Source organism: Hyla sarda, chromosome 5 (genome assembly GCF_029499605.1).
Source record: "Hyla sarda isolate aHylSar1 chromosome 5, aHylSar1.hap1, whole genome shotgun sequence".
Taxonomy (NCBI): Eukaryota; Metazoa; Chordata; class Amphibia; order Anura; family Hylidae; genus Hyla; species Hyla sarda.
The window spans coordinates 216,825,007-216,851,053 of NC_079193.1; the positions used below are offsets into that span (position 1 = coordinate 216,825,007).

The following is a 26,047-nucleotide window of genomic DNA, read 5'->3' on the forward strand; positions in this document are numbered from 1 at the left end:
TCTGCCGTTGCCCCTGACTACGATCCTTGCTGCCTGCCCCGACCTTCTGCTACGTCCGACCTTGCTTTTGCCTACTCCCTTGTACCGCGCCTATCTTCAGCAGCCAGAGAGGTGAGCCGTTGCTAGTGGATACGACCTGGTCACTACCGCCGCAGCAAGACCATCCCGCTTTGCGGCGGGCTCTGGTGAAAACCAGTAGTGGCTTAGAACCGGTCCACTAGCACGGTCCACGCCAATCCCTCTCTGGCACAGAGGATCCACTACCTGCCAGCCGGCATCGTGACAGTAGATCCGGCCATGGATCCCGCTGAAGTTCCTCTGCCAGTTGTCGCTGACCTCACCACGGTGGTCGCCCAGCAGTCACAACAGATAGCGCAACAAGGCCAACAGCTGTCTCAACTGACCGTTATGCTACAACAGTTACTACCACAGCTTCAGCAGTCATCTCCTCCGCCAGCTCCTGCACCTCCTCCGCAGCGAGTGGCCGCTCCTGGGATACGCTTATCCTTGCCGGATAAATTTGATGGGGACTCTAAGTTTTGCCGTGGCTTTCTTTCCCAATGTTCCCTGCATCTGGAGATGATGTCGGACCTGTTTCCCACTGAAAGGTCTAAGGTGGCTTTCGTAGTCAGCCTTCTGTCCGGAAAAGCCCTGTCATGGGCCACACCGCTCTGGGACCGCAATGACCCCGTCACTGCCTCTGTACACTCCTTCTTCTCGGAAATCCGAAGTGTCTTTGAGGAACCTGCCCGAGCCTCTTCTGCTGAGACTGCCCTGTTGAACCTGGTCCAGGGTAATTCTTCCGTTGGCGAGTATGCCGTACAATTCCGTACTCTTGCTTCAGAATTGTCCTGGAATAATGAGGCCCTCTGCGCGACCTTCAAAAAAGGCCTATCCAGCAACATTAAAGATGTTCTGGCCGCACGAGAAATTCCTGCTAATCTACATGAACTTATTCACCTAGCCACTCGCATTGACATGCGTTTTTCCGAAAGGCGTCAGGAACTCCGCCAAGATATGGACTCTGTTCGCACGAGGCGTTTCTTCTCCTCGGCTCCTCTCTCCTCTGGTCCCCTGCAATCTGTTCCTGTGCCTCCCGCCGTGGAGGCTATGCAGGTCGACCGGTCTCGTCTGACACCTCAAGAGAGGACACGACGCCGTATGGAGAACCTCTGCCTGTACTGTGCTAGTACCGAACACTTCCTGAGAGATTGTCCTATCCGTCCTCCCCGCCTGGAAAGACGTACGCTGACTCCGCACAAACGTGAGACAGTCCTTGATGTCTACTCTGCTTCTCCACGTCTTACTGTGCCTGTGCGGATGTCTGCCTCTGCCTTCTCCTTCTCTACAGTGGCCTTCTTGGACTCTGGATCTGCAGGAAATTTTATTTTGGCCTCTCTCGTCAACAGGTTCAACATCCCGGTGACCAGTCTCGCCAGACCCCTCTACATCAATTGTGTAAATAATGAAAGATTGGACTGTACCATACGTTTCCGCACGGAGCCCCTTCTTATGAGCATCGGATCTCATCATGAGAGGATTGAACTTTTGGTCCTCCCCAATTGCACCTCGGAAATTCTCCTTGGACTTCCCTGGCTTCAACTTCATTCCCCTACCCTGGATTGGTCCACTGGGGAGATCAAGAGTTGGGGGTCCTCTTGTTCCAAGAACTGTCTAAAACCGGTTCCCAGTAACCCTTGCCGTAACTCTGTGGTTCCTCCAGTAACCGGTCTCCCTAAGGCCTATATGGACTTCGCGGATGTTTTCTGCAAAAAACAAGCTGAGACTCTACCTCCTCACAGGCCTTATGATTGCCCTATCGACCTCCTCCCGGGCACTACTCCACCCCGGGGCAGAATTTATCCTCTCTCTGCCCCAGAGACTCTTGCCATGTCCGAATACGTCCAGGAGAATCTAAAAAAGGGCTTTATCCGTAAATCCTCCTCTCCTGCCGGAGCCGGATTTTTCTTTGTGTCCAAAAAAGATGGCTCCCTACGTCCTTGCATTGACTACCGCGGTCTTAATAAAATCACGGTTAAGAACCGCTACCCCTTACCCCTCATCTCTGAACTCTTTGATCGCCTCCAAGGTGCCCACATCTTCACTAAATTGGACTTAAGAGGCGCCTATAACCTCATCCGCATCAGAGAGGGGGACGAGTGGAAAACGGCATTTAACACCAGAGATGGACACTTTGAGTATCTGGTCATGCCCTTTGGACTGTGCAACGCCCCTGCCGTCTTCCAAGACTTTGTCAATGAAATTTTTCGTGATCTGTTATACTCCTGTGTTGTTGTATATCTGGACGATATCCTAATTTTTTCTGCCAATCTAGAAGAACACCGCCAGCATGTCCGTATGGTTCTTCAGAGACTTCGTGACAACCAACTCTATGCCAAAATTGAGAAATGTCTGTTTGAATGCCAATCTCTTCCTTTTCTAGGATATTTGGTCTCTGGCCAGGGACTACAGATGGATCCAGACAAACTCTCTGCCGTCTTAGATTGGCCACGCCCCTCCGGACTCCGTGCTATCCAACGCTTTTTGGGGTTCGCCAATTATTACAGGCAATTTATTCCACATTTTTCTACCATTGTGGCTCCTATCGTGGCTTTAACCAAAAAAAATGCTGATCCCAAGTCCTGGCCTCCTCAAGCAGAAGACGCCTTTAAACGACTCAAGTCTGCCTTTTCTTCGGCTCCCGTCCTCTCCAGACCTGACCCTTCCAAACCCTTCCTATTGGAGGTTGATGCCTCCTCAGTGGGAGCTGGAGCTGTTCTTCTACAAAAAAATTCTTCCGGGCATGCTGTCACTTGTGGTTTTTTCTCTAGGACCTTCTCTCCAGCGGAGAGGAACTATTCCATCGGGGATCGAGAGCTTCTAGCCATTAAATTAGCACTTGAGGAATGGAGGCATCTGCTGGAGGGATCAAGTTCTCCTGTTATTATCTACACCGACCACAAGAACCTCTCCTACCTCCAGTCTGCCCAACGGCTGAATCCTCGCCAGGCCCGGTGGTCTCTGTTCTTTGCCCGATTTAATTTTGAGATTCACTTTCGTCCTGCCGATAAGAACATTAGGGCCGATGCTCTCTCTCGTTCCTCGGATGCCTCAGAAGTTGAATTCTCTCCGCAACACATCATTCCACCTGACTGCCTGATCTCCACTTCTCCTGCCTCCATCAGGCAGACTCCTCCTGGAAAGACCTTTGTTTCTCCTCGCCAACGCCTCGGAATCCTCAAATGGGGTCACTCCTCCCATCTCGCAGGTCATGCGGGTATCAAGAAATCTGTGCAACTCATCTCCCGCTTCTATTGGTGGCCGACTCTGGAGACGGATGTTGTGGACTTTGTGCGAGCCTGCACTATCTGTGCCCGGGATAAGACTCCTCGCCAGAAGCCCGCTGGTTTTCTTCATCCTCTGCCTGTCCCCGAACAGCCTTGGTCTCTGATTGGTATGGATTTTATTACTGATTTACCCCCTTCCCGTGGCAACACTGTTATTTGGGTGGTCGTTGATCGATTCTCCAAAATGGCACATTTCATCCCTCTTCCTGGTCTTCCTTCTGCGCCTCAGTTGGCTAAACAATTTTTTGTACACATTTTTCGTCTTCACGGGTTGCCTACGCAGATTGTCTCGGATAGAGGCGTCCAATTCGTGTCTAAATTCTGGAGGGCTCTCTGTAAACAACTCAAGATTAAATTAAATTTTTCTTCTGCATATCATCCCCAGTCCAATGGACAAGTAGAAAGGATTAACCAGATCTTGGGTGATTATTTGCGACATTTTGTTTCCTCCCGCCAGGATGACTGGGCAGATCTCCTCCCATGGGCCGAATTCTCGTATAACTTCAGGGTCTCTGAGTCTTCCTCCAAATCCCCATTTTTCGTGGTGTACGGCCGTCACCCTCTTCCCCCCCTCCCTACTCCCTTGCCCTCTGGTCTGCCCGCTGTGGATGAAATTTCTCGTGACCTTTCCATCATATGGAGAGAGACCCAAAATTCTCTCTTACAGGCTTCATCACGCATGAAGAAGTTCGCGGATATGAAAAGAAGAGCTCCCCCCGTTTTTTCCCCTGGAGACAAGGTATGGCTCTCCGCTAAATATGTCCGCTTCCGTGTCCCTAGCTACAAGTTGGGACCACGCTATCTTGGTCCTTTCAAAATTTTGTGTCAAATTAATCCTGTCTCTTATAAACTTCTTCTTCCTCCCTCTCTTCGTATCCCTAATGCCTTTCACGTCTCTCTTCTCAAACCACTCATCCTCAACCGTTTTTCTCCCAAATCTGTTCCTCCCACTCCTGTTTCCGGCTCCTCGGACATCTTCTCGGTCAAAGAAATTTTAGCTACCAAAAAGGTCAGAGGGAAAAAATTTTTTTTAGTGGACTGGGAGGGTTGTGGTCCTGAAGAGAGATCCTGGGAACCTGAGGACAACATCCTTGACAAAAGTCTGCTCCTCAGGTTCTCAGGCTCTAAGAAGAGGGGGAGACCCAAGGGGGGGGGTACTGTTACGCCGAGCGCTCCGGGTCCCCGCTCCTCCCCGGAGCGCTCGCTTCACTCTCCCCGCGGCAGCGCTCCGGTCACGTCCTCTGACCCGGGGCGCTGCGATTCCGCTGCCAGCCGGGATGCGATCCGCGATGCGGGTAGCTCCCGCTCGCGATGCGCACCCCGGCTCCCCTACCTGACTCGCTCTCCGTCTGTTCTGTCCCGGCGCGCGCGGCCCCGCTCCCTAGGGCGCGCGCGCGCCGGGTCTCTGCGATTTAAAGGGCCACTGCGCCGCTGATTGGCGCAGTGGTTCCAATTAGTGTTTACACCTGTGCACTTCCCTATATCACCTCACTTCCCCTTCACTCCCTCGCCGGATCTTGTTGCCTTAGTGCCAGTGAAAGCGTTCCTTGTGTGTTCCTTGCCTGTGTTTCCAGACCTTCTGCCGTTGCCCCTGACTACGATCCTTGCTGCCTGCCCCGACCTTCTGCTACGTCCGACCTTGCTTTTGCCTACTCCCTTGTACCGCGCCTATCTTCAGCAGCCAGAGAGGTGAGCCGTTGCTAGTGGATACGACCTGGTCACTACCGCCGCAGCAAGACCATCCCGCTTTGCGGCGGGCTCTGGTGAAAACCAGTAGTGGCTTAGAACCGGTCCACTAGCACGGTCCACGCCAATCCCTCTCTGGCACAGAGGATCCACTACCTGCCAGCCGGCATCGTGACAGTACAATTGGTGGCACAAAAAAACAAGCCTTCAAATGGGCGGAGACGAGGATGAAAAAAGTTAAAAGTAAAAATGAAACATTGTTGCATCCTTTAGGGGTTAAAGACTTTAACTCATAGTATGTATAATTTTAAATACCCTAGGAATACTAATGCATTTCAGAATGGGACAGGATAAGACTTGAGGGGGGGGGTCCAAAATTTGCCCTGAGGCCCATGGGATTCTAGTTACGCTCCTGCAATATGGCTTTAATGCTAAATTCAGATTCACAGTGAAGCAGACTTGAAAATAAATACTCATATCTTTCCAATATAAAACAGGTAAACGGTTATGATTGAGCAATCCCATAGGGTATTTAATAAATCCAGAATAAATTAAACTTCACAAGGATTTTGGAGGTGTAATAACATGCTAAACAAAGACACATTTGTGTCTAACATTTAAAGGGATTGACTAAATTTTCTATTTGTTAATCTTCTTAAATGTCACAGTATTCTCGGCAGCATTTAGCCGTTGTGCAATGTAAGTCAAGAACATGGTATTTACCGTGTACACTTTCTGTCCTTCCATTACATTCCTTATTCTGACATAAGGGGCCTCAAGGCACTTCATTAGGTTTACTATGTGGAGAAATCCCTACCTCCCTTTTTTTTCTATGCCACAGATATCCATTACACTTCTGTGAGCTACTATGTTGGATCGCAGTCTGTACTTTGTAGCTATTCAGGTCCCAGTTCCCATATTTTCTTGGCTTCAGAACAGTTATGCCTGGCTTCATGTCCTGTAGGTTGGTTGGAGGACCATACCTTCATTAAATCTGTGCACACATAACTGCTTTAGGAGGCTCACAGTGGGCGTCTTGACTGTAGATTAGTGATGGTGATATTATGATTATACAGAGGTAAATGGCACTACATGGGCACTACACATGACTTGAAGAAGAAGCCTGCTGCAGACTGCCCGCTCCTTCTCCTTGATTGATCGATACATAATGCCTTTTAAAAAGAGGTTCTTCAGCAGCTGTATTAAATATTGCAGTGTATTATATTTCATATCAATCACTAAATGCTTAATATAAATTTCCTTTATAGTCTTTCAAAAGAGCTTCTGCAGCAGCAGTAGATCTTTTGAATGAAAATATACCCCCTGCCATTGATTATAAAGAACATAAGAAGTCAAAAGGTTCTGTAATTGTATAAATTCCTCATTGATAAAATAACAAACACTTTAACTCATCTTTCTCAGCTCCCTTGTGGGGTATCAGGATGCCCCATCTACCACCAGTATTTCACTGGTTGCAGCCATGTCCCACCTTGGCCAGTGATTGGCATGCGGCACTGTCAGATCCCCCAACTGTACGCGCTATGCTCTGCAGCTTGGGGGAAAACAAAGTCACTGGCCTTGGATGGGGAGCCCTGATCCTGGAGCAATGAGGGAGCGGAGGGAGGTGAGTTAAAGTGTTTGTTATTTTATTAGGCAGACTGAAGACAATAGAAAAATAATAAATTTTACCAGAAAACCCATTTAATGTACAACTAGTGCTCTGTTTGTCCTCTGTTTAAAATGCAAACCAGGACACAGTGCTGGATACATCATATGACAGATACCACTGACACCTGACAGACCCCATTGACTTTTAATGGGTCCATAGGGGTCTATCTTAGTGTCTGTCATTTTGATGGGGAGAATCATCCTACACCTTGATGACTAGGAATGCTGGACTGGTTTCAGACGTGAGTAGCTAGTTAAATGTTGGCAGAAAATGTTCCTTGGGTGCTGTATTGTTTATAGGGGGAGATAATAAAAAACTGACAGACCTAGGAGGAATCAGAACAGATTTTTGCCTAAATTAATGTCTAGCTATGCCTCTGGTTTTAAGAAATAAGATTGTGTATGTACCCTTACATGTCGTCTGCACTGAACCTAACAACTGCTATTAAAAATGTACAGATCCTATAGAATTATGTATGTCTGCTGGGCAGGGGAGGGAGTCTAAAAACATTTTAGTGTCAAAAAGAGAAAATTTATTAAAACACAGAGATAAGGTACATAAACCTTGCATTGCGAACGCAGGCGCTTGGTTGAAAAGACATAATCAACAACAAATCATCAACTAAGGCACGTCAAAGGTGCAGTATGGACAGAAGCAGGCTGGGTGCCAGGCAACATAACTAGAACTCGTATTAGAACTAGTCCGGTGAATGACATGAGGAGGGGAGGATAAGGGTGATAAGAAGAGACACTAGGGTTTGGATGGAGCTGCAGATCATCTAAAAGGAGTAAGGGTAACATTAATAATGGGCGAGACCGGTCCTATGGGGGTGGGGGTCCTGTTTATAGACAAAATCACAGAGTAAAATAGTAGGACATGTCAGGGGCATGAGGAGAGGAAAGCCAAGGGTCCAATATCTTCTCAAACCCCTGCATGGTATCAAATCTTAAGGCGTTTAATTGTTCCATGACCATAATATTGTTAATACGGGAGATCACCATAGGTAGCGAGAGGTCAGGGGATTTCCATTTAGAGGCAATATGTATGCGGGCAGCCAATAGTATTAACTGAGTTAAGCGAAATAAAGCATTAGGCATCCCATTAGGCTTGTGCCCCAGGAGGCACACTGCTGGCGTACAATTAAACACACGATTCAGGGTGGCAGAAATTAAGTCAGACACTTGGTTCCAAAAGGTGGAGACTTTGGGGCACGTCCACCAAATATGGAGCATCTCTCCTATGTCCGAGCAACCCCTAAAGCACCGGGGGGATACCAAGGAATAGATAGTGTGGAGTCTGGCGGGAACATAGTATGTGCGGTTTAGAATCTTCAGAGCAGTTTCTGTCAGAGACACCTGCCAACTACCTTTGCTCAAAGTCGTACAACATTCATGCCACGTACAACATGAATGCAAGTTTTGTATCGGGCGTAGGTTGATTGAATGAAGAGTACAGGAGGGACAGAGTGCCTAATCGGAGTGGAGAGTAGATGGCCATGGCTTCGTATGACGTTGGGGAAATGAGCATGTTAGAGGGTATTAGGGAGCGATAAAAGGACAGTATTTGGGAAAGATGGAAAAATTCCTCAGGGGGAGGGCGGTATCTGGTTATGAATTCAGATGGGGACATCAGCCTCTTTCCCATCAAGAAATGATGTAGAAGGATAAGATTCTGAGAAGTCCACCATGAGAAGTCTGATGGGCGGTGGCCAGGTGAAAAGGTGGGATTCTGCAGAAAGGAAAGGACCGGGGAGACTGGAGACTGTAGGTATAGCTTGAAGCGGGTAGACCGCCACAGGAGAAGGGAGTAGAGAGAGATAGTAGCAGCATAAGGTATGTATGGAGAGATCGGAGAAGAGATCCACATAAGGGAAGATAGAGAGTGAGGTGACAGGAGAGAGTTTTCAACCTCTATCCACCTGGGGAAAGCTGACTGCGCATTACACAATAGTAGCTGTGCTAATCTAGCTGCCTTGTAGTACTTCGCAAAATTGGGCACAGAGAGGCCTCCCAATCTCTTGTGGTAACATTACCGATTTGGGGATGCGGGAGGGTTTCCGTTGCCAAATGAATCGGAAAGCATCCGACTGAAGTCTATGTAAATCTGACATGGAAACTGGTATCGGGAGAGTGCGGAATAAGTACAAAATCTTGGGAAGTACCAGCATTTTAATCGTATGTATTCTGCCTAGCCATGATATATGTGGGAGATCCCATCTAGCAAAATCCTCTCTAATCGATTTATAGAGGGGTCTGAAATTCAGTCTGTACAAATCAGATAGAGAGGAAGAAAGAGAAATGCCTAGATATGGGATATAGGAAGAAGAAGGGGTCAAAGAAAAGCTATCAGAGATGATATCCTGCACAGTCGGAGGAGTGTTACAGAAAGAACTTCGGATTTAGATCTATTGATCACCAGGCCAGATACTGCGGAGAAAGCGTCCAAAATTTGAAACAAGTTGGGGAGAGACACTAACGGGTTGGTTATTGTGAGTAGGAGATCGTCTGCGAACAAGTTGACTAAATATTCATTGGAGCCGATAAGTGCCCCCTTGACATCCGGGCTATTTCGTAGGGCACACGCCAAGGGCTCCATAGCTAAGGCAAATAGTGCTGGAGACAGTGGACACCCCTGACGCGTACCCCTGCCAATAGTTATAGGAGTAATTGTCACGATGCCGGCTGGCAGGAGGTGGATCCTCTGTGCCAGAGAGGGATTGGCGAGGACCGCGCTAGTGGACCGGTTCTAAGCCACTACAGGTTTTCACCAGAGCCCGCCGCAAAGCGGGATGGTCTTGCTGCGGCGGTAGTGACCAGGTCGTATCCACTAGCAACGGCTCACCTCTCTGGCTGCTGAAGATACTGAAGAAAGGCGAGGTACAAGGGAGTAGGCAGTAGCAAGGTCGGACGTAGCAGAAGGTCGGGGGCAGGCGGCAAGGTTCGTAGTCAGGGGAGATAGCAAAGGTACTGGTACACAGGCTATAAAACACACAATACGCTTTCACAAGGCACAAGGGCAACAAGATCCGGCAAGGGAGTGCAAGGGAGGAGACTAGATATAGCCAGGGAACAGGTGGGAACCAATTAAGCTAATTGAGCCAGGCACCAATCATTGGTGCACTGGCCCTTTAAGTCTCAGGGAGCTGGCGCGCGCGCGCCCTAGAGAGCGGAGCCGCGCGCGCCAGCACATGACAGCAGGGGACGGGAACGGGTAAGTGACCTGGGATGCGATTCGCGAGCGGGCGCGTCCCGCTGTGCGAATCGCATCCCCAACGGCCATGACAGAGCAGCGCTCCCGGTCAGCGGGACTGACCGGGGAGCTGCAGGGAAAGAGACGCCGTGAGCGCTCCGGGGAGGAGCGGGGACCCGGAGCGCTAGGCGTAACAGTACCCCCCCCCTTAGGTCTCCCCTTCTCTTTATCGGGTAACTGCCTCCCCTGGGATGAGGACACCGGGAAAGGATGGAGGGATTCCTCAACGGCAGGCAGAACCGCAGGAGTAGGAATGGGGAGAGAGGGCAGAGGGCGGGACCTGGCACGGGGCAGTGTGACACCAGGACGAGGGCCATGAGGGGACACAGAAGCTTGCCCGATGGAACTGGGAGGGGGGGAGGGGCATTTCCTGTGGCAGGCAGAGTCCTTAATGACCTTAGGGGGACCAGATACAGGAGGAACCACAGAGTTACGGCAAGGGTTACTGGGAACCGGTTTTAGACAGTTCTTGGAACAAGAGGACCCCCAACTCTTGATCTCCCCAGTGGACCAATCCAGGGTTGGGGAATGAAGTTGAAGCCAGGGAAGTCCTAGGAGAATTTCCGAGGTGCAATTGGGGAGGACCAAAAGTTCAATCCTCTCGTGGTGAGATCCGATGCTCATAAGAAGGGGCTCCGTGCGGAAACGTATGGTACAGTCCAACCTGGCTCCGTTGACCGCGGAAATGTGGAGTGGCTTGACAAGACGGGTCACCGGAATACGGAATTTATTCACAAAGGAGTCCCGAATAAAATTCCCAGAAGCTCCAGAGTCCAGGCAGGCCACGGCTGAGAGGGGAGAGCTGGCTGAAGTGGAAATCCGAACAGGTACCGTGAGACGTGGAGAAGCCGACTTGGCATCAAGAGACGCCACACCCACGAGAGCTGAGTGCGAGCGTGCGTTTCCCAGACGTGGAGGACGGATTGGGCAATCCACCAGAAAATGTTCAGTACTGGCACAGTACAGACAAAGATTCTCTTCCTTACGGCGATTCCTCTCTTCCAGGGTCAGGCGAGACCGATCCACTTGCATGGCCTCCTCGGCGGGAGGCCTAGGCGCAGATTGCAGTGGAGACTGTGGGAGAGGTGGCCAGAGATCTAAGTCTTTTTCCTGGCGGAGCTCTTGATGCCTCTCAGAAAAACGCATGTCAATGCGAGTGGCTAGATGAATGAGTTCATGCAGGCTAGCAGGAGTCTCTCGTGCGGCCAGAACATCTTTAATGTTGCTGGATAGGCCTTTTTTAAAGGTCGCGCAGAGAGCCTCATTATTCCAGGATAGTTCAGAAGCAAGAGTACGGAATTGTATGGCGTACTCGCCAACGGAGGAATTACCCTGGACCAGGTTCAGCAGGGCAGTCTCAGCAGAAGAGGCTCGGGCAGGTTCCTCAAAGACACTTCGAATTTCCGAGAAGAAGGAGTGAACAGAGGCAGTGACGGGGTCATTGCGGTCCCAGAGCGGTGTGGCCCATGACAGGGCTTTTCCAGACAGAAGGCTGACTACGAAAGCCACCTTAGACCTTTCAGTAGGAAACAGGTCCGACATCATCTCCAAGTGCAGAGAACATTGCGAAAGGAAGCCACGGCAAAACTTAGAGTCCCCATTAAATTTGTCCGGCAAAGACAGGCGGAGGCTAGGAGTGGCCACTCGCTGCGGAAGGGGTGCAGGAGCTGGCGGAGGAGATGATTGCTGATGAAGTTGCGACTGAAGTTGGTGCACAATGGTGGACATTTCTGACATCTGGTGGGTAGATGGGCGATCTGTCGGGCTTGCTGGGCGACCACCGTGGTGATATCAGAGGCAACTGGCAGGGGAACCTCAGCGGGATCCATGGCCGGATCTACTGTCACGATGCCGGCTGGCAGGAGGTGGATCCTCTGTGCCAGAGAGGGATTGGCGAGGACCGCGCTAGTGGACCGGTTCTAAGCCACTACAGGTTTTCACCAGAGCCCGCCGCAAAGCGGGATGGTCTTGCTGCGGCGGTAGTGACCAGGTCGTATCCACTAGCAACGGCTCACCTCTCTGGCTGCTGAAGATACTGAAGAAAGGCGAGGTACAAGGGAGTAGGCAGTAGCAAGGTCGGACGTAGCAGAAGGTCGGGGGCAGGCGGCAAGGTTCGTAGTCAGGGGAGATAGCAAAGGTACTGGTACACAGGCTATAAAACACACAATACGCTTTCACAAGGCACAAGGGCAACAAGATCCGGCAAGGGAGTGCAAGGGAGGAGACTAGATATAGCCAGGGAACAGGTGGGAACCAATTAAGCTAATTGAGCCAGGCACCAATCATTGGTGCACTGGCCCTTTAAGTCTCAGGGAGCTGGCGCGCGCGCGCCCTAGAGAGCGGAGCCGCGCGCGCCAGCACATGACAGCAGGGGACGGGAACGGGTAAGTGACCTGGGATGCGATTCGCGAGCGGGCGCGTCCCGCTGTGCGAATCGCATCCCCAACGGCCATGACAGAGCAGCGCTCCCGGTCAGCGGGACTGACCGGGGAGCTGCAGGGAAAGAGACGCCGTGAGCGCTCCGGGGAGGAGCGGGGACCCGGAGCGCTAGGCGTAACAGTAATTGTGGAAGAAGGTAATTTAAGGTAAGCTACTGGGGTGGAATAAATAGAGCGGATAGCGTCCGTAAAAGCTCCAGAGAAGCCCATCACTCGTAGAACTTCAAAAAGACATGTCCAAAGGACAGTGTCGAACGCCTTTTCAATATCCAGTCCGAGTAGAGTAAGGGGGGTATTAGAAGCTGAGGCCCAATGGATAATATTGAGGACTTTGCGGATATTGTCGGGCGCTTGTCTGCCAGGGATAAAGCCCACCTGGTCATTATGGACAAGACTCGGCAATATGGCATTGAGGCGTTTGGCAAGTATGGATGTGAATATCTTGAAATCTAGATTAATAAGGGAGATAGGTCTATAGTTGGACGGGACTAGGGGGTCTTTATGTGGTTTAGGGATGACGATTATGGATGCGTGTAAGAATTCGGGGGGCATTGGGGAACCAGAAAGAAGTTTATTGCAATAACTAAAAACATTTTATATGTCTAATAATAATACAACATTCAATTGTAGATGGAAATAAAAAGATAAATACAATAATCATAAAAAAAATAAAAATAAACAACTTTACATTGATGAATATTATTAAAGTAAAGTAATTTAATACATAACTATTGACCTTGAAGGCATTATCTAGTAGCATTGGATAGTTCTTGCAGCTTTAAACATAAGGACATTGCAATTTTTCCACATTTTTCTTTACAACACTATTCAAGCACTGTGTAGTGTTTGTCCTAAGCCAAGTGTAGTGTTTTTAACGCCAAAGAACCAGACCATAGAACCCTTTTCCACTTGAGTTGAGACTCTCCATTAGGCAAGTTGTACATGAGATGTCAGGATTTTTTTTTTAACAGTAGCTGTCTGTTACTATTCCATAAATCAGTGACTGGTGAAGCACCAGGGCAATAGTTGCATGCTCAATCTCTTCTATCTCAGCCATAGGAGCCTATAACTGAGTTGCCATAGCTTCCTCACAATTGACCTCATTTCACAGTTGCAGAATGATCAAGAGATGTAGAAATGTGTTCTTTCCATTGAGTTTATTTTGCACACAAGGGACTGCTGTTTTTTTGCAGTGAGTGTCCTGTATTTTTAAAGTAAATTTGTCATCATAAAATGACCTATTGTTTAATTCACGTTTTTATGTTTAACATATTTATAAACAACAACAATATATTTACAACAACAACAATAATAATGATAGTAATCACCTTGAAAGCTTGCAGTACTCAATCTGGCCACTAGGCCTACACTTTTACACTTCCTGTTTTGACTATAATGATAAGTAGTGGTAAAAAGTGATCTGTACAGCATTACACTGAAAAGTGACACCGACAGACGTTCAGAGGCCAGCTTCCCCCTCCCTGTGGAATGACCACAGGTCACAGAGCATGCCTATTAACTTTTACCATTCATGACAAGGGGACAGCTCATGCCTAATGTTGCCTGGAACAGATAATTAATGGAGGAGATGTGTAAAGAAAAACTGATACTTATTCTTTCACATCCATTTCTGGTTTTGTATTTAATTAAAACCCTGAACTTGTGAGTAAACTCTTGGTTGACCATATGAAATTGAAGAGGTTGTAGCAGCTGTCCCCTATCCGTATTTTTTTTATTTTTTTTTGGAAAGTAGTTTGTTTTTCCAGATTTTCAATTGTTATTGTTACTATGAGTTTTACACATACTTTGCTTTATAAGGAGTAGTTTGAATAGTCACAACACTTTATTGTGATATGTATGAGACTGTATTAACATGTATCAATAATGTATATATAATGTATTAAAAAAAAACTGTAAGGGACAATGGCTGTGTGCCACCTAAGGTCTTGTTCACACTGTGGAATTTTCAAACAGAATGTTTTTGATAAATTCTGCTTGTAAATTCTGATTCCAGACGCAGAAAGAATTGGCATGTCAATAGAGATGGAGCATTTTCGAGCAGTCCTAGTGCCACCATGTTCTGCCAGCAGACAATTTTGTGGTGGCAAGAAAAAGAAAAAAACTGCCATGTGAACATACCGTAACTTGTCGACTAAGGGCCTTTCCCGAGTGTGTGGTCTAAGTAGTCTTGTGGAAGGCCCTTGAGTCAATTAGTTAGTAGAAGCTGCGCCAGCTTAACTGTAAGTTAGTGCCTTTAGGGGGTATTCTAGCATTTATGAAAAATTCATAAGCAGCTGGGGCTGGGTAAAAAGCAGGAAGAAAGCAGGAGATTGGGGCACTAGAAGGAGCCAAACAGTAGCTGCTGGGGACCGAGGCTATGTGTATACTGTATAAAAAAAAAAGTTGTCAAATAAAAATACCAATGTGTTTTTTGGGTCAGCTTAGGAAGATTGTAATTTGTGATTATTGCGACATTCAATTTAGGTTATAGCATAGTTTTGATGTATTTACTATTATTCTGCAAAGTGGAAAAAAGTAAAAAATGCAATCTATAAATGAAGTCCTATTCCTACATTTGAACAAGTAAACAAACTAAATGAAATATGAATTTTACAACCACATCCCACTGGACCTGAAGAAAATCTCACTTTCAGATGTGTCTTGATTTCAGTTGGTGTAGGTGGATGGTGGTTCTTTACAGATGTTATTATACTTTCCAAGCAGCTGCAGTTTGGATTTCTTATTGTGCAGGTCTCTGAGGAACTCTTGAGCAACAGCATAAGCCTCCTCTGTAATATTCAGTGTCTTACTGTTGACACCTGTTGACCTGCAAGGTTATCAGTGTAGCAAGTGAATATTGATTCACAGAGTTTATATGATTATTTACAAGGTTTATACAACAGTAGTGTTAATTTGTTGATATATGTACGGCATGACTCTGAGGTGAGCACAGGAGCTGCGCTTGCTTTCGATAGAGGATGACATGTCTAGAGGCGGAGTACCCCTTTAACCCCTTAACGGCCACGGACGTAAATGTACTTCCTGGTTTGGCGGTACTTCGCACACCAGTACGTACATTTACATCCTGTGTATGACCGCGAGCATCGGAGCGGTGCTCGCGTCATACACGGCAGGTTCCGGATGCCATCAGCAACCAGGGACTCACCAGTAATGGCCAACATCCGCGATCGTGCGAATGTCTGCCATTATCCCCTCAGATGCCGTGATCAGTACAGATCACGGCATCTGCGGCAATGCGCATGTTAAAATAGATGATCGGATCGCCCGCAGCGCTGCCGCGGCGATCCGATCATCTGTAATGGCGGACGGAGGTCCCCTCACCCTCCTCCGTCCATCTTCCGGCATCTTCTGCTCTGGTCAGAGATCGAGCAGACCAGAGCAGAAGATGACCGATAATACTGATCAGTGCTATGTCCTATGCATAGCACTGAACAGTATTAGCAATCAAATGATTGCTATAGATAGTCCCCTAGGGGGACATAAAAAGTGTAAAAAAAAAAGTTGAAAATGTAAAAAAAAAAAGGGAAAAATACCCTCCCCCAATAAAAATGAAAAACATTTTTTTTAATAAACATATTTGGTATGGCCGCGTGCGTAAATGTCCAAACTATCAAAATATAATGTTAATGATCCCGTACGGTGAATGGCGTAAACGTAAAAAAAAAAAAAAAAAGTCCAAAAATGCTGCTTTTTTGTCACATTTTATTCCAAAAAAAAATTAATAAAAAATTATCTAAAAGTTTTTTATATGCAAATGTGGTATCAATAAAAAGTACAGATGATGGTTCTATACTGTCCTATATACGGAAAAATTAAAAAGTTATAGGTGGTCAAAATAGAGCGATTTTAGATTACTGATTTTGTACAAAAAGTTTTAGATTTTTTTTAAGCAGTACAAAAATATAAAAGTATCTAGCCATGGGTATCATTTGAGGTATAATTATCGTATTGACCCACAAAATAAAGAACACATGTCATGTTTACCTTAAAGTGTACAGTGTGAAAACTAAACACTCCAAAATGTTCAAAATTGTGGTTTTCATTTAAATTTCCTCCCTAAAAAAATAATTTTTTTGGGTTTGCCGTACATTTTATGGTAAAAGATTAATTTAGAGGTTTCATTACAAAGTACAATTGGTCACACAAAAAACAAGACCTTATATGGGTCTGTAGATGGAAATATAAAAGAGTTATAGATTTTAGAAGGCTAGGAGGAAAAAACGAAAACGCAAAAGTAAAATTGGCCTGGTCTTTAAGGTTAAAATGGGCTTGGTCCTTAAGGGGTTAAGACTCATTTTGAGTTTCAAATTTTCCAACTTTTTTCTGGCATCTCGACTGGTTTTTTTTTAAACATTTTTTTTAAATGGGCACTGTCATTAAAACTAATTTTTGCTATTGCACTTTTGTTTAAAAAAAAAAAGAACTTTTCTATGTTTTATTTGTGTTTAAAAAGGCTGCCAATAGGTGTCTCCCTACTTGTCCAGAGCACATTTCCCCCTATCTTTTGCACAGACTTTGGACTCCTGCTGGCCTGGCAGAAGTCCAAAATCAGGAAATGCTGTCTGGAGTGCAGAGGGGGGGGGGGGGGATGTAGCCTTAGCCAATCATAGCTCATCTCACACTGAACTGCTCTGGGCTTTTTGTAGCAGAGTGAGGGAGGAAGTTCTCTCCTGTAGGGCTTCAGATGATGTCACCTGCTGGGGAACGCCCCTTCCCAGTCTGTGACTCTGACTGAGGCTGAGCAGAAAATACAGAGCAGTGTCAAGGTAGAAAACGAAAAATAATAAAAATAAAAGCAGGGGGTGGTTTATCATGATGGGGCAGTGAACTGGGAGGATTATAAAATTTAACAAGATCATAACAGATACTCAGCTTTTGGGGGCGTTCTTGTAAGCTTTTGGGTGCGTTCTTGTCCATTTTGGTGACTTTTGCAAATAATATGCAATAATATGAAATTTGTAAACTGCCAATAAATGGTCCAAAACACACATACCAAATAGCATTCCAAAAACAGCTGAAATGGTTCAAAAGAGGTCCCCTGCATGTATTTTTATGTCCATAATAATGATATATGTCAAATTAACCCATATGTTAACTCATGTTTTCCTATTGAATTCAATTCAATTTAAAGTAAAAAAGTAAAATTTTTGGCCCCTTTTGGCATTTTATTTTTTTCAAATTTGTTGGGTACCAAAAAAAGAAAAAGGGATGCAGTACGGATGAAAAATATGTCTTTAACGAAATGTATATTTTTTATAACTAAATTTTATTAATTTTTAAACCGGGACCAATTTATGTGGACGGGCAGGGACCTAAAAATGTAGCCGACAATAATAAAAATGTAGAAAGGGGCCATTTAAATGTAAAAATAATATTTTTTATAATTTATTTTGTTAAACTTTTTATCAGTAATGTATTTTAACAATGTGTTTAATAAAGTGTGTTTTAACTTTTTTCTCTTTAGTTTTTACATATTTTAGGTAGTATTACTGCTCCCAGCATGGAACTTCCATGATAGGAGTAGTAGTACCTGTACTAATAGACAGATTTGTCCTTTATATTGCAGAGATGCAGAGCGGCTCTCTACAGTGCTTGTATCTCTGCACTATACTCTGGGCCGGCCAGTGATGTGAATAGAATTCACATCACTGATTCATATTTTCCGCCCAAAGTGGTGATTGGCCAGATGGTGGCAGCCAATCACCGCTCTCAGCGGGAAATATGAATCAGTGATGTGAATTTATATTCACATCACTGGCCGGCCGGAGTATAGTGCAGGAGACAGCCGCTCCGCATCTCAGAAGGATGAAGGACGAACCCAGCGGTTGTCAGCCGAGTGACACCCGCTGTGATCTGTCCTTAACTGCAGGTACTACTGCTCCCAACATGGAGCGCACTCTGCTCCATGCTGGGAGCTGTAGTACCTGCATTAATAGACAGATTGCAGTGGGTGTCTCTTCTGACACCTGTGGCGATCTGTCTATTAATGCAGGCACTACAGCTCCCAGCATGGAGCAGAGTGTGCTCCATATTGGGAGCAGTAGTACCTGCAGTTAAGGAAAGATCACAGCGGGTGTCACTTCTGACAACCGCTGCAATCGCCCTGTATAATGCATAGATGGAGGCGGCACGCCCGCTCTTCTCTGCTCCCCTGCGTTGCTGTGTATATATTCCTATTCATATTTCCCGCAGAGAGTTGTGATTGGCTGGAACCATCCGGCCAATCACAGCTCTCTATGGGAAATATGAATAGGTGTATATATTTGGCAGTGCAGGGGACCAGAGAAGAGCGGCAGTGCGTCCCGCTTCTGTAGATTATATAGGAGAATCACAACGGGTGTCAGAATTGACACCCAGGGCGATTTGTCTATTAGTGCAGGTTCTAATACTCCCATCATGGAACAGTCTCTTCCATGCTTGGAGTAGTAGTACTACCTAAAAAATGTAAAAAATAAAGAAAAAAGTATGAAAAGTTAAAAACACACACACACACTTTATTAAACACATTAGTAAAATACATTACTAATAAAAAGTTTAACAAAATGAATTACAAAAAATATATAATTTTTACATTTAAGTGACCCCTTTCTACATTTTTATTATTGCTCGGCTACATTTTTAGTTCCCTGCCCGCCAACATAAATTGGTCCCTGTTTAAAAATTTACAAAAATGTTGTTATAAAAAATGTAAATTTCGTTATCTCTATCCCTTTTTGGATCGCTAAAGTCTTAACCTCCCTAGCGGTACGATTCCGTCTGGAAATTTGTACCAAAAGCGGTACAATTTTTTGCATTGAAATTCCACATCTCCCCCCGTCACATTCCCCCTCCCTTGTCACATTTCCCCCCCCCCATATCACATTCCCCCCCTGTCACATTCCCCCCCCTTGTTGCATTCTCCCCCCCCCCTGTCACATTCATCCCCCCTGTCACATTCTCCCCCCTTGTTACACTCTCCCCCCCCTGTCACATTCATCCCCCCTGTCACATTCCCCCCTTGTTACACTCTCCCCCCGTCACATTCATCCCCCCTGTCACATTCCCCCCTTGTTACATTCTCCCCCCCCCCTTGTTACCTTCTCCCCTCTCCATGTTACATTCCACTCCCCCCCTGTCACATCCCCCCTTTGTCACATTCCTCCCCCCTGTCACATCCCCCCCCCTTGTCACATTCCCCCCTATGTCACATTCCCCCCTATGTCACATTCCCCCCCCCTTGTCACATTCCCCCCCCCTTGTTACATTCCCCCCTATGTCACATTCCCCCCCCCCTTGTCACATTCCCCCCCCCCCTTGTTACATTCTCCCCTGTGTCACATTCCCCCCTTGTTACATTCCCCCCTATGTCACATTCCCCCCCCCCCTTGTTACATTCCCCCCTTGTCACCTTGTCATCTTCTTGTCCTGCAGCAAATACACTAGGTTTGCCGGCAGATTTCAAACCTAGTGTATTTGCTGCAGAACAAGTCCTTTCCCCTTCAGCCAATCACAGGCTTTACACCACTGCGGCCTGTGATTGGCTGAAAAGGGAAAGGTCCTGTAAGATGAATAGAGCAGTGAACAGAGCGCACGGAGGGGAACGACATCTTCAGGGACCGGGACTAGGTGAGCAAAAGGTTTTTTTATTTTCTTCCTTCTTACTTTTACACTTAGTTCAGGGTTTTCTACCAGGGGGCCTCCAGCTGTTGTGAAACTACTGCTCCCAGCATGCCCGGACAGCCTTTGGCTGTCCGGGCATGCTGAGAGTTGTAGTTTTGCAACATCTGGAGGCCCCCTGGTAGGGAAACACTGACTTTTAGTATATGTCTTTACCTGCTCTGGCCGGCCCCTGCAACGGGAGCCGACCCGAGCAGATAATCACATGTTTTCCCGGGGGCTGCATCACTACATCGCAAAAAGCAAAAATCGCGATTTGATTGCTTTTGCGATATACTGTGCAGCCCGCACAGCAACTCTGCAATTCTACCCCGAGCGTGACTCGGGGTTACCGCTTCTAGCAGCGAAAATTAACCCCGAGTCACGCTCGGGAATACCGCTAGGCTGGTTAAAAAAGAATAAAAATCACCTGCAAAAACACCAAAGATACATGGTGTTTTTCTTGGTGTTTTTTCACTTTCATAGACTTCTATGGGAGAATAATGCCACGCTTTCAGCCATAGTCTCAACATGCTGCAATTTTGAAAAACTGCCAAGGAGCAGGAAAACACCAAAAAGGAGTTTAAAAAAAATGCCAAAAGGATAAAGAAAAAAGAAAAACAACGCCAAACTGAAACACGCCAAGTGGAAAAGGAATTTTGCGATTTCTCATTGATTTACAGCTAACATGTGACCACAGAGTTTTTTCACAAAAAAAAACAAAAAGAACCCATGTTCTGAAGTTTTTTTGTGCAAAACAAACAAAATAACCCAAGTAGAAACGTAGCCTAATAGTGGCAAAGGTGATCCACAATTCCATCCTAATGTTTGGCAATGAGATACTATGAGGGAGATTTATCAAAACCTGTCCAGAGGAGAAGTTGCTGAGTTGCCCATAGCAACCAATCAGATCACTTCTTTCGTCTTTCACAGGCCTTTTCAAAATGAAAGAAGTGATCTGATTGGTTGCTATGGCCAACCCTGCAACTTTTCCTCTGGCAGGTTTTGATACATTTCCCCCATGTGTTGCTAATTCCTTATTCCATGCTTCAAGACAGAAATGTTATATTTTTAGATAATTTTATGTGGAATTAAGGCATTCGTTGTCTTTTGCCCAACTCACACTTTTTTTTTAGCTGTTTTTACATCATAAAGGAGGAAAAATGTAAAGGATAGAATTCTACCAATTTTCTTCTTTGTATCCTGTACTTGTTTTTTCTTTAATAGAACAAAAACTGCAGAGTGTGGTTAGCCTTATACATTTTGGATCCATTGTATGGTGTATACCTTATTGACTGTTTGAGGCATATGGTATGTTAACAGACAACATATTTGTTTCAAAGATTTCTATGATAACACTCCATGACTTCCATATATCATGCTGCAGAATAACCCATTTACTAATGGAAGGATACAGAACAGTGCAGCAAAGAATATATCCATATCTTAACTGATCAGTGGAGATATTCAAAGCAAGCATTAAAGGGAATGTATTACCCAGATATTTTTTACTGATTTTTATATTTTTTTTCTAATCTTTCTATTTTCAGAATTACATTTTTATAAATTTTTTGGGGAGATATGCTTTTTAGTAAGCCACCTAGACATAAATAACAGTAGACAAAAGCTGTCCCATTAACATGAATGGGAAAGATGTCTGGGCATGCTCTGTGACCTTTTGACGAGGTCATTCCACAGGGAGGGGGAGGTCTGCGGGTGGTCATATGTGTGTCCCTAAAGCCTGCAACTGCTTTTAGATGCCATAATCAGTGTTGATCACAGCACCCACAGGGTAAATGGTGGACTTTAGCCATATTGATGGCATAGATTTACGTTATGATGCACTATGTTTACATCATAGTGCATCATAGTGTCTCCTAGTGGGTTAAGTTGACACGGCTTTTGTAAAGATCTTGTCTTATCTCTATATACTGGTCACCTTTCACTGCAATGCTGTACTAATCACTTTCCAGCAGCCTCCTTCTTATCATCACAGTAGGAACATATTTATTTAAAAAAAAAAACTTTTTATTACTTTTTTAAACATTTCAGTGCCATAGCACTGTTCAGTAAAATTGATGATCAAGCTGTGTAACCTGCCTGCCGGCAGACTATTCAAGATGTTCCCCTCAAAATGGCATGGAGCTGGTGAGGAGACCTCTGTCTGCCACTTTGACTCATCGGACCTGCCAAGATCGCGCTGCGGGTGGTCATATGTGTGTCCCCAAAGCCTGCAACTGCTTTTAGATGCCATAATCAGCATTGATCACAGCACCCAGGGTAAATGGTGGACTTTAGCCATATTGATGGTATAGATTTACGTTATGATGCACTATGTTTACATCAGATGTCTCCTAGTGGGTTAAGTTGACACTACTCCAATAATAGAAAACAAATGTTAAACCCATATACTGTATCTGCAGTGCAACATGAAAAGGACCACAATGACCTTGTCTGCCCTGATCACTAATGCCAGTCCTCAGGTGCAGTACTGTCATAATAGGGCTAACCAACCATCACACATATGGACATTCTGATCTGATTGTTTTTCCTTTCCTTGACTGGTCACTGGATGAAACAACATACATGTATCCCCAATGCCAGTTCATTTTGTGCAAGGAGGACCTATAAAATTGAGCTTTCACAGTTCTGGCTAGACGAACAAGTGCTGTTTCTAGCAGTAACTTAAGATTAACCCAAAAGCATCAGGAAAGAATGTACAGCTTGAAAGATGTTTTTCTTTGTGGTCATGTGCAGGCGGAAAAGGACGAAATGTGGTTTGAAAATTAAATGCAGACAACCACTGCTCCCCTTCGAGGTCAGAAAGAAAAACATTAACCCCCACGCACAATTCTGCAGGTTCTGCTTCACGTTTGCATGGGGGTTAACAGTGCACTAACATCTCTGGACTGTAAACCAGAACCTCTTCCATGTGGATGGAGCACAAAGACACTGTCAAGAACAAGATCCAAAGTGTTCTCTGCACCTGTGCATCGCTTTCACACTTACTATGATTAACAGTTGTGTGCTCTTCTGCTGCACCTGTTCTTCAATGTTGTGTAACCATTTTCGACTGTAACTGCTTGACCTTAGATATCCCGTGCTTTTGGAGATGATAAGTATAAATCCTTGTAGAAAAATGACACACTTTTTTGGCGCTTACTGGGTCAGGAGATGGAGTAAATGATGGCAAGCTCCCTGACCTGAGGAAGAGGGGTGCAGACCCCCTCGAAACGCGTTGTCAACCCTTTCAAACTGCAATAAAAGAACGCTGTTCACCCTACATCTGGAATCATCTGTCATCATTTACTCCATCTCCTGACCCAGTAAGCACCAAAACAGTGTGCCATTTTTCTACAAGGATCTCAACTTACAAGACCGCACTAGGACGCCTGGTACGGACAGACACGGGCTGCTGCTGCTTCTTCTTCTGCCTTAAGGCTGACTACGGTGTTGTGCCCGGAGCACAACACACCCAGAGGAGCAGCTATCTTTTACACACCTATGTACACTGCCGCCACGAGGTAAAGGCACAGGTTGCGCCGGTGCATGTCCCAATTTTTTCTCCATACATATTTGGAGATAATAAGTAATCGCTATATAATTTCATATTTTTTGTTTCATGTAAATTTCATAAGTGTCATAAGTACTAAAGGCATATGTGTCATTTTTAGCTTTCAAAATGGGAGCTTTACCCATCACAGATAAGTGACTAGGTACGGCACACCTCAGCAAGTGCGCAGGCTCCAAAGTGGTAAGTAGCGTCCGAGACCCAACACTTGTATAAAATTTGGCTTTTATTTGCTTGTGATGAAGTTTTTCAAAGCGTTCAGAAAGCATGTGATATCTGGACTTGCTGGCCCTTGTTCACTGTGTACCCGTCACTGAAAATATGCATATATTTAAAAACATAACAATCCGGTCATGATCACTTGAATATTTAAAGTGGTTCTGGATAGAAAAAGTGAGCCCATGAAGGTGTGACGTGAAGGGTACAAGGGACAGCAGGCCCAGTGCATTCTGTACATGTGGTTTGTGGCCTATTGTTTTATATTTTAACATGAACTAAAAGCTACATTTTTGGAAATGTTGAATCTTCACAATGACTAAAGATTAGGGAGACTGAAGTGTAAAACATTACCAGTGAAAATGCAGTCATTCATTTGTGATTCCAAATAAAACACAAATGGATTTTGCATACCGTATATACTTGAGTATAAGCCGACCCGAATATAAGCCGAGGCCCCTAATTTCACCCAAAAACCCAGGAAAAGTCATTGACTCGATTATAAGCCTAGGGTGGAAAATACATCATCCCCCCCATGTGATCATCCCCCCCTGTCATTAACACCCTCATTATCATCACCCTGTCATCATCACCCTGTCATTTTCACCCCCATCATCATCAGCCCGTCATCATCCCCCTCGTCATCATCACCCCGTCATCATCACCCCCGTCATCATCCCCCTCGTCATCATCACCCCGTCATCATCACTCCCGTCATCATCCCCCTCGTCATCATCACCCCCGTCATCATCCATATAAGCCGAGGCCCCTAATTTCACCCAAAAACCCAGGAAAAGTTATTGACTCTATTATAAGCCTAGGGTGGGAAATACATCATCCTCCCCATGTCATCATCCCCCCTGTCATTAACACCCTCATTATCATCACTCCCTTCATCATCACCCTGTCATTTTCACCCCCATCATCATCACCCCGTCATCATCACCCTGTCATTTTCACCCCCATCATCATCACCCCGTCATCATCCCCCTCGTCATCATCACCCCGTCATCATCACCCCCGTCATCATCCCCCTCGTCATCATCACCCCCATCATCATCCCCCTCGTCATCATCACCCCGTCATCATCACCCCCGTCATCATCCCCCTCGTCATCATCACCCCGTCATTATCACCCCGTCATCATCACCCCGTCATCATCCCCCTCATCATCACCCCCCCTTCATCATCACCGCCTGTCAATCCCTTTCAGTGGTCTTCAACCTACGGACCTCCAGATGTTGCAAAACTACAACTCCCAGCATGCCCGGACAGCCATCGGCTGTAGTTATGAAACATCTGGAGGTCCGCAGGTTGAAGACCACTTCGGCCTTCGTCATTATCCAGACACCCCTTTAGTTTTCTACTAACCTCCCCTCGGTGGGAAGGAAGGGTGAGCTGGCCCGGGCCATCTATGCTGCTGGGACCGTCCGGTGGGGAGGGTTAGTAGTTCCTGGCTGTCCATTTTCACCGGGAGGCCCTCTTCTCCGCTCCGGGCCAGCCCCGGACTAGTGACGTTGCCTTGACGATGATGCACAGGGACATTCATGTGCAGGTACGTCTGCTGCGCACGGACGTCCCTGTGCATCGTCGTCAAGGCATCGTCACAATGCCGGGGCCGGCCCGGAGCGGAGAAGAGGGCCTCCCGGTGATGATGGACAGCACGGAATGATTAACCCTCCCCACCGGACGGTCCCTGCAGCATAGATGTCCCGGACCAGCTCACCCTTCTTTCCCACCGAGGGGAGGTGAGTAGAAAACTAAAGGGGGGTCTGGATGATGACGAAGGCCACAGTGGTCTTCAACCTGCAGACCTCCAGATGTTTCAAAACTACAACTCCCAGCATGCCTGGACAGCCAATGGCTGTCCGGGCATTCTGGGAGTTGTAGTTTTGCAACATCTGGAGATCCACAGGTTGAAGACCACTGAGAAGGGATTGAGTTCACTCGAGTATAAGTTAACTCGAGTATAAGCCGAGGGGGGGCATTTTCAGCACGAAAAATCATGCTGAAAAACCCGGCTTATACTCGAGTATATACGGTATATTCTATTATTTTAGGGAGAATTGATTCTGCTGAAGGTTAGCTAGGTACATATGGCCCTGACAGAACCTGGATGGCAGCTCATGAAGGCCACATGGCTCTGTACTACTCAGTATGGCTCTGTGCAGTCTGCTCTGTCCTGTATATACCTCATATTGAGCATACTTTAGTG

General features: G+C 46.2%; 1 protein-coding gene and 1 long non-coding RNA gene across 2 annotated transcripts in view; one reads left to right on the forward strand and one right to left on the reverse strand.

The window, feature by feature from the left end:
• The window catches only part of BMP6 (bone morphogenetic protein 6), a 164,846-nt gene that overhangs the window by 69,894 nt on the left and 68,905 nt on the right, over positions 1 to 26,047 (forward strand). The window lies entirely within an intron of this gene.
• Positions 13,154 to 25,324, reverse strand: LOC130273796 (uncharacterized). Its single transcript, XR_008844126.1, has 3 exons — positions 25,204 to 25,324; positions 15,038 to 15,216; positions 13,154 to 13,590 (listed from the first exon to the last, which is right to left on the reverse strand). It is a non-coding gene; the product is annotated as an uncharacterized LOC130273796 (long non-coding RNA).